The sequence below is a fragment of the Leopardus geoffroyi genome, chromosome C1, assembly GCF_018350155.1.
Source record: "Leopardus geoffroyi isolate Oge1 chromosome C1, O.geoffroyi_Oge1_pat1.0, whole genome shotgun sequence".
Lineage (NCBI taxonomy): Eukaryota > Metazoa > Chordata > Mammalia > Carnivora > Felidae > Leopardus > Leopardus geoffroyi.
The window spans coordinates 3,332,027-3,342,997 of NC_059328.1; the positions used below are offsets into that span (position 1 = coordinate 3,332,027).

The following is a 10,971-nucleotide window of genomic DNA, read 5'->3' on the forward strand; positions in this document are numbered from 1 at the left end:
CAGTTATTGTCTCTGTTTAAAATCCATTAGTATAGATGAAAGAATCAGCTTATACTTTATGTACCTAGTTCTATATTATTTTTGTGCATTTATAACTGGCCTCTGGAGTTTAGTCTCCCCCATAATGATTTAGCCGTGCAAGATGTTACGCCAATTTATTAGGAGGAAGGAGAGGAGCACGCTATGCATATCAAGTGTGACGATTTTTCCACAGTCTGCTGCACAATCAGGAAGAAGGGCTTCTTTTACCTGGTGCCAGGCGCTGCTCTTGGAAAGGATCTCCATTGGTTGGCATCTGGTTCGTTAATTCCGAAACCAGTCTGAGTCCTGTAAGATCCTGGGACAGCTTGCATCTGACAGCTGATTTTCCCGTTTATCTTGTTGAACAATGTGATTGAATCAGGACTGCCACAGAAGGCTCTACGGGATATACGGGCATACTCAAGCCTCTCCAGCCTCAAGGGCACCTCTCTTTAGTCAATAAGTCCCTAGAATGCCAGGAGCCTACAGGGTATGCCTTTTTCAGAAACTGGGGAATAAATGCCAAACCAGAGACTAGTATCCCCTGGGCTCACCTCCCCACAAACAGTGGCTCCACTCCTGCACACAGCCCCCTCCCCTCCCCTCCCCTCCCTTCCCCTCTCCTTGTATTGTAATGAACACTCTGGTGGAGAGTGCCGGAAGGGTACCATGGATGGTGGTAGTTAATTGCCCACCCACTGGTCTGGGTGCCTCTGGGATACTTGTCCATCACAGCGTCCCATCACCCCACTCTGCACCCTAGACGTGAACTCATAAGCAAAGCTGGCCAACAAGAACATTCCACGCCCTTGACCACAGTGACTGGGTCAAGGATGGCCGTGTGACACGAGCAGGTCCAATCAGAGATTTCTACGTCACTGAAACTTTGGAAAGCTTTCCTCCTCCACCAGCGTGGGAGCTAGAGAAAGACGAGTCCTGGAATGTCAGACGTTGAGAGTGTGGGCACCAAGGGCAGACCACCTAGGTTCCAAGAGCCCTTCTGCCATTGCCCAAAGTGTGGTCTGGAGACCTGTTCCTCAGTTTCCTCACCTGTAACATGGAGCTGATACCTGCACCAGCCCTCATTAGAGCATGCTGCACGCTGCCCACAGAGCGCCAACTCTAGGGCAGGCCCTGCCCAAGCCTTAGCCTGTGCCACTGTCTCCATTCTCTGGCCTGCCACATGCAGAGAGCTGCTAGGGAATCAGATCAAGCAGAGATGAGCGGAGCTGAGGGATAGAGGGATGTAAGTTATGCAAGTGGTTAGATCTCCTGGATCCAGCATGCCTTGAGGTCTCTCCACCCCTGCATCCCCCAGGAACAAGTCAAAATTCCTCCTTTACTGAAGCCAGTTCGAGAAGAGCTATCATTACCTGCAGTGAGTCCTGGTGGCTAGAAAGCAAGACATAACCCAATCTTTGAAAAGCAAGTGTCTTTGTTTCAAACTAAAAACTGCTTTTACCTCCTTGAAAGAAGACCCCTTTCTTGAAAAATTTCTGGAAGGGAAACATTAGAGCCGAATTGCTTTTCTGACTCAAGTCCCAAAACTCACCATCCTGAGAGTCAGGGAAAGTTACAGGGCTGGTCATCTGGTGATTTTTCTCTCTTTCTGGAATATATTGTCCTTTTAACAGCAAGTACTATTTGTATTTGCTGCAGTAGAGTTTTCGATTACTCTTCTGACATCCACATCAGTCATTGCTTTTTATTATGCTCTGGATTTAGGAAGAAATATGCTCCTGACAACAACTTTATTTGAATTCTTCTGCTTAGGTTAATAGCAAATAAAGGCCAAGTTCACCACCAGGTCCAAACCAACAGAACTGAGTTTGTTCTAAGGGAGGCAGCTATTAAGAAGCTTTTCCTTCACTCATGCTGTGTCTGCAGTCTTTACGACTGGATATTATCACCCTTTCCAAAGCTGTTTGCCTTGGTCATAACCTAAAGTGGTGCTTAACTCACACAGGTGTTGTCTCCTTTATCCAGTGTTAAACTAGAAACTGTTCCTCGAGCCAGGCAGTGGGCTAAGCCCTTTGTCTGCCTCATTCTGCTTAATGTTCATCACAACCCTGAGATGTAGGCGGCGGGTCCCAATTTTATAGATAAGCAAACAAACACGCTCAGAAAGTTTAAGTAGCGTGCCCAAGGTGAGGAGCAAAGTGAGTGGGACACAGGAGTCAGACCCGGGATCATCTGAGCTAGAAGGGGCTTTGAGCCTCCACCGCTATTTAATCTGCCACAGGCACAGGAGGCCCCAGATAGGCTCATTCCACGTGAAAACCCATGAACTCACACATCTGCTAGCAGGGACTTTATCACACGCTGGTTCTCAAACCCACTCTTAGGTTTTGACTAAGCTTCGGGCATGCAGTTAGTGTGCACACGGAAAGCGTGGTTGGGAGAATTACCTGCCAGTCATCTGTGAGCTTAAGAGATGTCCGTGGAGATGCTTGTGTGCCATTACAGGGTAGCAAGGTAATCTAAATTCCATGCAGCAAAGCTCTGCCAGTCTCCAGAGCTGTTTCTGCCCCCTTCAGACACTCAGGTATGGCTGCACATGAGTTGTTCTTTTCAAACAGCAGTGTCTCCTGCACTCTCTCCTCCTCCCTCTCCTCCTCCCCCTCCTCTCCTTCTCCTTCTCCCCCTTCTGCTCCCTGTCCTCCAGTTTCTCCCCATCTTTCTCTTCCTCAAGCTAACTCAAGACTTTCACCAGCCCCTACACCTTATAAAGATCAGCACAACACATTCAAGGGCTTATTGGATGTTTGGAATACCCTTGGCACGAATCAAGGAGAGAGATGGATACAAAAACACAGGTGAGTCCTGCCTCCTGGGGCCTGAAAGACACCAACTGTCTTTCTAGTAATGCTTTGATGCCTTCTTTGGGTCTCCAGGAGAAACTCGGAAATGGCCCTTCAGCAAGCCATAGAGATACATCATGGCTCTTGTGGAGGCATACAAGGTGACCACATCTATCTCTGCTGTCGATAGCTCTATAGCACTTGCTCTGAGCCACTCTTCAAATGTAGGTGTGCTCTGAGTCCTGAGCCCTCGCTGAGAGCCCTGCAGGTGGTCAAGTCAAGGCTTTGCTTAGATCCAAAAGCTGGGTGACTGCACTAAAAATAAATGCTTTGTGTTACTCCGTATGGAAAAGTAAACACCCCAGCCACATCTTACACAGCTAACTCAGCCAAAAAACAAACAAACAAACAAACAAAAACAAAAGAAAAAAACAAACAAACAAGTGAGGAATGAGGTAGCCATAGATAGTGCCAGAGTTCCAATCTGGAGAATAAGAAACACAACTTTCAAAACCATTGGGGATTGCCCAGAATTAGCTACGTTTCAGGATTGACATCACAGTCTTCCTCAAGACCACCTTCACTTACGATGTCAATTACACATTCAGAGGGCTCCCAAAACCACACTCAGTCTTGATAATTCTCCAGAAAACTCCACAAAACTCACAGAAAGCTGTTATACTCATGGTTATGGTTTATTATAAAGAGCACAAACCAAATTCAGCACAAGGAAGAATACAAGGTGGAGCCCAGAAGGGCTCTAAATGTAAGCTTTCCATTGTTCCATCCCTCTGGAATCGGGGCGCATTACCCTCCTGCCTCCATGTGACCACACACACAAAGTATTGCCAGCAGGGATGCTCACCCTAGCTTCAGTGTCCAGAGTTTTTGCCGGGGCTTCATTACATAGGCATGGTTGACAGGATTGCTTGTGTGGTGGAATTCGGTCTCCAGACCCACTGCTACCAATAGCCAAGCAACGACTACATCATGAGATTGGTCTTTCTGGCGTGGCCAGCCCCCACTCTACAACCAGCATGGCTGGCTTCTGTGCTGAACAAAGAACACTCCTACTAGGTATGATACAGATCGCCTCCCAGAAGCTGAGGTCCAAGGCCAGATATTTCTTTGGGCAAACGGCAAATTCTTTACAACCAGGGATGCACAGGAAGAAATGCTGACTTGGGTGCAGGGGATGTGCAAAGGCTGTGGCTGGCAGGTCATGAGTGTGTGGAATGAGGAGGTCCACTTAGGACAGATTATATCGGAATCCCCGAATCGGAATCTCAGAATGGCTGGGGTCAATTGGCAGAAATGAATCATTATTATTTCAGGACTGTTAATTGCAGCCTCTCCTCCCCTCTGTCTCTCTCCCGTGTGAACTCCCGGCAGCAGGGGCCAACCCTGCCCACAATTTACCCTTCCTTTCCCTCAATCAGAACTAATGCGTTCCTCAACCCAGCTCCACACAGACCAACTAATTATAACGCAATTATGTGCCTTTATTTTATACTCTGTATTTCCCTGCTTGTTGAGTTGAGAATTGTAACCCTATTATTAATTCATTAAGAAACATAATTTCATGCAAAATAATGTGTTTACCCTTTTCTATTAGGTTAAGGTAGTGTGATTATTGGAGCTGTGTCAGGGAATGAACGGTGTGCTCCCTGGGGGGCAGCTGGAGCCGCTTAATTTCTCGTCGGTCAGATACGCGAAGCCGAGGAGACTTGACTGTGGTTCTGATTTTTCGGGACATCTTCTATTCAGATCTAAGTGAAGTATCTGGTAGAAGACATTAAATGAGAGGAAGATGCTTGGGAAAATACTGTTTAATCGTGTTTTTATCTGGTTGGTGTGAGATGATCTTCTGCATCTGGGCTCGGTGTTGCAGAAAAGGGTTCATTTACATTCCGTAAGCTCTTGGCGAAAGGAAAATCAGGGCCTTTATTTTTCATGTGGAAAACGGAGATTTCATTCTCGATGGATGAGTTGCTGGTAGAGACCCAGCCAGGAAACAAGACTGCTGTACCCCATCTCCGTCCTCTGCCAGCTGACCCCCAGATCCTGCAGACACCCACTTCGACACCTTCCCCAGACCTCCCCTGACATCCTGCGCCCAAGGTGCTGGGAGGAGACCTCAGGGTGCTGCGGATATCCTCCCTGCTGGCCAGCTGTTCCGATCATGTCAGGACTTGAACCAACGTAATCAAATTTGAGTGCCGTGGAAGAATGGGCTTTACCATTTTGCCATTTTGTTCTTCCTAAATAACCTTCACTATTTTTTTGTGACTTTTGACTCCTGGGATTGGACATAAGATCCTTCTTTTTTTTTTTTTTCTTTTTTTAAATGTTTTATTTATTTTTGAAAGAGAGAGAGAGAGAGAGAGCAAGCAGGGGAGGGGCAGAGAGAGAGGGAGACACAGAATCAGAAGCAGGCTCCAGGCTCTGAGCTGTCAGCACAGAGCCCGATGAGGGGCTCACACTCACGGACCGCGAGATCATGACCTGAGCCAAAGTCGGTCACTCAACTGACTGAGCCACCCAGGCGCCCTGAACATAAGATCCTTCTTAAGCAAAGAGGGTGACAAATGGGCATAGAGAAACGGCAGAAATGTTCCGGAAAAACAAGCAGGCAGCAGGTCTGCCTGTGTGTTAGCATAAACCACAGATGAAGGAAAAGAAAGGAAACCAATAGAAGGACCAAAGAAAGGATAAATTTACAAATTGTACCCAAGTGGAAAATGCCGTGGCAGAGGCAGGCGGCCCGGGGTTGTCAAGGGGAATTACTTTCCGTTCTATATTAGCGTTCTCTTTTCTTCCTCCCTCGAATGACTAATCTTATTTTCTGTGAGGACGCTTTTTCTAGTACGCTCTACTTGTGTTTGTTTTCTCTGTTAAGTATCGAGAACTCCTCTGCTTTGCATGAGCTGTCTGCCCCGGGGAAGGGCTTGATTCACGGCCTTCTTGGTGTCCTGTCCCTGCAACCCCTGTCCTCTAGTTGGATGTGACCTCAGCAGGGACTCTGCACAAAACAGCCCTGTGACCCAGGGCAGCTTCATTCTGCGCCTGGGACCGACCCTCAGTTTCCTCAGGGCAAAATGCAAGCAAGAAAGGCCCGGGAGCCAATTTCCTGAGCTCCTGGGGTGAAACCCATTTGAAAAGTCAGCAAGTAATGCATTCCTGTGGGTAAAACTTTTGCTTTGTTTTTGTTTCCTTTTCCTAGGGAGGCACCCAGGTCCTTCCCTCTCTTGCAGTCTAAGGACTCTTAACCTATTGTTTAAGGGTGTATTTCACTTCTTGGGATGAAGCCGGTGCCCCCCGGGGCAGGCAGCACTGGACGCCTGGTGCGCCCCTTGGACCCCCGAGATCTGCACGCAAAGCTTGCTCCTCCTCTCTTTAGACACAAGTCTGCATGAGGCTCCAAAGAATGTCTGTTCACCCCTAAATTCAATGAGTGACAAGAAAAGAATGTCGATCAAGTTGTAAGACCTGAGTCAGTTATCCATCCACTCATCAGTAAATGCACTGGGTGCCCCCCCCGCCCCGGGGGCTGACCTGATCACATACTCTCCTCCTGTTTAAGAGAACCCAGAGTCCCACTCCCAAAAACCCAGCTGAAGCTGCCAGGCGAGACCAGGGTGTATTCAAATACAGCAGTAGAATTGCCACTATGACTCCAAGAGACCCGTGTCAGGGGAGAGTCTGTGGATGAAAGGTGTCTTAATTTCGGTCTACCCCCAAGGCAGAGCCTGAGGCAAGGGTTGGGCACAGAGGCTCCTTTGAGAGCAGACCCCAGGGAGCAGGGAGAGGGAGACGCTGAGGAGGAGGAAAAGCCATCTTCAACGAGCACTGTGGACATTGCTGCCCTGGAAAATTCTGTCAACCAGGAAGACCTGGAGGAGGAGGAGGGCCACCCGTCATCTTTCACTGCCTGTTGATGAAGATAGGCGCCTGCAGTGTGGCCTCCTGCCCTGGTAGGCTGTGCCTGGGTGGACGGCACAGGTGCCCTTCTCACTGCTCCCGACTAGTCTCACCCGGTAATCGCCCGGGGGGCCAGGGCTCAGCCCTCTGTCTCTCTCCTCCAGTGCCTGTGTAAGTGATGCCCGTAGGCCTGCATGCTGATGGAAGGGGCCGCATCTAGGCTGGGTCTCCCTCCCCCGACCTTCCTGCAGGGGATGGAGGGGGTCCCTCCCAGGACCCATGGCTCCTCCCAGGAGGCGGGCCGTGCACACGTTGCACCAGGCTCTGCTCTCCTCCCCATCCCTCCGTGCATCCCCCACAGCAAATTATCCTCACCGCAGAGCCCTTGGACTAAAACCCCCAGGCCCTCCGAAGCGCTGGAACATTCCCTGTGCCCAAGCTTCAGCCCACACTCCTTGGTTGCTGTTTGATGCAAACACAAATAACTTGGGAAGGGAGTGCAAAGGGAAAGAAGGCGCTGGATTGAGTAGGATGCCTCTGTGCCCGGGCAGAGCCGCCAGCGGGGACCACGCTGAGCCTGTGGGTGGTGGAACTGCGGGGGACACAGAAATCAAGGCAAGAGCAGCTGATAGAGACGAAGAAAGAGAGAGCTAGGGAGGGAGGGAGGGTGATGGAGGGAGGGGGGAGGGACAGGAAGAGAGAGGCCAGCAGTCTGCTTCTGTAGCAATGAGCAGAGCAGGGATTCAGCAGGAAACCGGGAGGAGCCGCTGGGCCACAGGACCCAGGACAACCAGCACAGGAGCCCCAGACGCCTGGACTGGGTTTTCATGGGCCACAGACTCCACCCCGACTCCCTGTGTGAGCTGCCCACGCACAGCTGTGCAGGGCACCCGTGGGCTTCTCCCTGCCACCGGCATCCTCCCCCGGCTGGGAGGCGACCACAGAGTGGGTGGGAGTCTGGCCGGGACTCAGGCAGGACCTCTGGCAGGGTCTGTTACCCACTGACTTCCATCATGAAGAAGAAGAGACAGAAGCACCCCATGACAGAGAACCCCCAAGGTTCACTGGCATCCTCTCGCAGATCGAGCAGCATCCCTTCTGATGCAGGAGCCAGTCAGCCCCAATGACAAGTAGCCACAGAGAGAGGAAGTCTAGATCTCAGGCCCCCACAAACCCCATGGGGCCCCGAACTTCAGCTCTTTCCAGCTGTGCGACCTGGGGCAACCTCCACACCCTCTCTGTGCCTCCACGCCCTCCTGTATCAGGCTGGGGTCTAGCCCCCTGCCTCACAGGATGGTGTTGAGGCACTGGGCCCGCAGGAAGGGCTGGGCGACCGTCAGCCTGTATGAAAACACAGGCCCCTTTCTCCTCCAACGCACACAGCTGGTAACCTGACATCTGCATCTGTCCCAGAGCACCGGCAAGGTTACGGGATGCATCCCCGCCCCACTTGGAACCCACAGTGGGGGAGCCCCCCAAGGCCAGAGGAGAATTCTCCATGAAGCAATTGCTCCGGCCTCTCTGTTTGCCGCCCAGGGATGTACTGGTCAGACCAGCTGCTTGTCTTGGTGCCTCTCCCGCCATGGCAGTGGTGTCCCCAGCGGGTGGCGTGGGTGGTGGAGGAACAAGGTCAGTCGTCCCAGGTGTGACAACTAGTGATCGTGGCCACCGAGGTCGCCTCTCCTTTCTGGGCTCCCAGACCACGATGGGCCTCACAATCCTGAAAAGGACCAAAATTTTGTCCTGCTCTGTGACATCACCCAGAGCTGGGAGTGGTCAGGCCTGCTCCCAGCTGGGCCCCTCGCTCATTGCTGGACCCCTTAGCCTGGCTCTGTGTTCCTGCACCAGCTTTCTCCAAGTGGCACAGCAGGGCACGATGGACTCTCGTGTCCTCCGTCACGTGGCCAAGACCACTCAAAGCCAGGTCCTTCTTGATTTGCCCCGACTGGATATGACCTTTCTCTTCTGAACCCTCTGTCTGTATTCGTTCCTCTTTGATGGAACCAGTTTCTTCCTGCCAGGGCTGGCTACATATTTCCCAGGACCCAGTACTCGGAGAAAAGATTGGGCCTGGTTCAACAGCAGCCAGAAAGCGCCATTAAAGGTACCAACCCAAGACTCCACCCCGCCTTCCGCAGTCTCTTGACTGCCGTGGTGTTTTGAATTCTGTTTCATGTCTTTTTGGGTTTTTTGTTTATTTATTTATTTGTTTATTTATTTTGAGAGAGAGTGAGAGAGAGAGAGAGAGAGAGCAAGCAGGGTAGGGGCAGAGAGAGGGAGAGAGAAAATCCCTTGCAGGAGCCCGATACGGGGCTCAAACTCACAAACTGTGAGGTCGTGAGCTGAGCTGAAACCAAGAGTCAGATGCTTAACCGACTGAGCCACCCAGGCGCCCCTATTTAATGTCCTTTTAAGTAAAAAGAAATAATAATAAGATAGTTTTTTTTTTTAACATTTATTTATTTTTGAGAAGAGAGAGACAGAGCATGAGCGGGGAAGGAGAGAGAAAGAGGGAGACACAGAATCTGAAACAGGCTCCGGGCTCTGAGCTGTCAGCACAGAGCCCGATGTGGGGCTTGAACTCACAGACCATGAGATCATGACCTGAGCTGAAGTCGGAGGCTTAACCAACTGAGCCACCCAGGCGCCCCAAGATTTTAAATTATTAGCATGAGTGTTATTACCAGTAGTATTGATAGTGGGCAATGCCAGCTGTAAGCGCAAAGATGAGGGCAGTTAAGTTGTATGTGGAGTCACCGAAATGACCCCGTCCGTGTGTCAGGGCTCGTCACACGAATGTCCTGGACAGGGCAGCGCCGTGATGTCTGACCTGTGGGGGCGGCAGGAAACCACACCCGTCACAGCAACCACACGCAAGTCCTCTGCTCGTGCTCGCCGCCCCTCCCTCCCCACCCCAGCAGACTGCACTTCCAGAACACCAGAGGAAAGAGAAAACGATTTCAAAATGCTGCCAGCGGAGCATGAAGCCAGCCGGGGCTCTTCAGAGCGCGAGCCCCAAGCGGCACCGCAGACTGCACACCCAGGACGCAGCCTCCTCCCTGCTTTGTTTTCCTGTTGCTTGAGACACGGCTTCCCTCTGCCCCCAGACTGCGAGCTCATTCAGGAAGGAGCCTGAGCCTCTCCGGTGTCTTACATAAGGTGACTGAATGAATGAATGAATGAATGAACAGTCAGTACATGTGTTTGAAGTCGGGACTCACTTAGTCCTAATTCCCAAGGGGCCATGTTAAGAGGTGGGGCCTTTTTGCCCATTTCTTCACTGGATTATTTATTTTTTGGGTGTGGAGCTTGGTGAGCTCTTTATAGATTTTGGATACTAGCCCTTTGTCCCATATCATTTGCAAATATCTTTTCCCGTTCCGTTGGTTGCCTTTTAGTTTTGTTGATTGTTTCCTTTGCTGTGCAGAAGCTTTTTATCTTCATGAGGTCCCAATAGTTCATTTTTGCTTTTAATTCCCTTGCCCTTGAGGGTGGGTGATGGGTATTGAGGAGGGCATCTTTTGGGATGAGCGCTGGGTGTGGTATGGAAACCAATTTGAGAATAAATTTCGTATTTAAAAAAAAAAAAGAGGTGGGGCCTTTGGGAGCTGATTAGGTCACGAGGGTGGAGCCGTCATGAATGGCATCAATGCCCTTATAAAAGGGACCCTCAAAAGCCCCCTGTCCCCTCTACCAGGAGAGGACAGAGAGGGAAGGTGACTGGCTGCAAACCAGCAACTGGGTCTTCTTACCAGACAACCAATCTGCCGGCACCTTGATCTGGGACCTCCAGTCCCCAGAACTGTGACAGACAAATGTATAAATCTATGCTATTCTTATTACACAGCCCAAACAGCCCAAGACAACGTTCAAGCCAGATTTCAGCCCTTCTTCAACAACCGCTTTAAAGAGCAGGGGTGGCTGGGGCGCCTGGGTGGCGCAGTCGGTTAAGCGTCCGACTTCAGCCAGGTCACGATCTCTCAGTCCGGGAGTTCGAGCCCCGCGTCGGGCTCTGGGCTGATGGCTCAGAGCCTGGAGCCTGTTTCCGATTCTGTGTCTCCCTCTCTCTCTGCCCCTCCCCCGTTCATGCTCTGTCTCTCTCTGTCCCAAAAAAATAAATAAACGTTGAAAAAAAAAAAAAAAATTTAAAGAGCAGGGGTGGCTAAGTTATAATGGCCCACGTTTCTCTTTGGAGGATATGGGAGTCCATGTGAAAAGCCATGATTTT

The 10,971-nt window shown here is 50.7% G+C and overlaps 1 long non-coding RNA gene across 1 annotated transcript; it reads left to right on the top strand.

Annotated features, from left to right (window-relative positions):
• The first annotated feature begins 8,568 nt into the window (after positions 1-8,568).
• Positions 8,569-10,666, top strand: LOC123599922. The gene is made up of 3 exons (XR_006713354.1): positions 8,569-8,847; positions 9,662-9,902; positions 10,591-10,666. It is a non-coding gene; the product is annotated as an uncharacterized LOC123599922 (long non-coding RNA).
• The last annotated feature ends 305 nt before the right edge of the window (positions 10,667-10,971 follow it).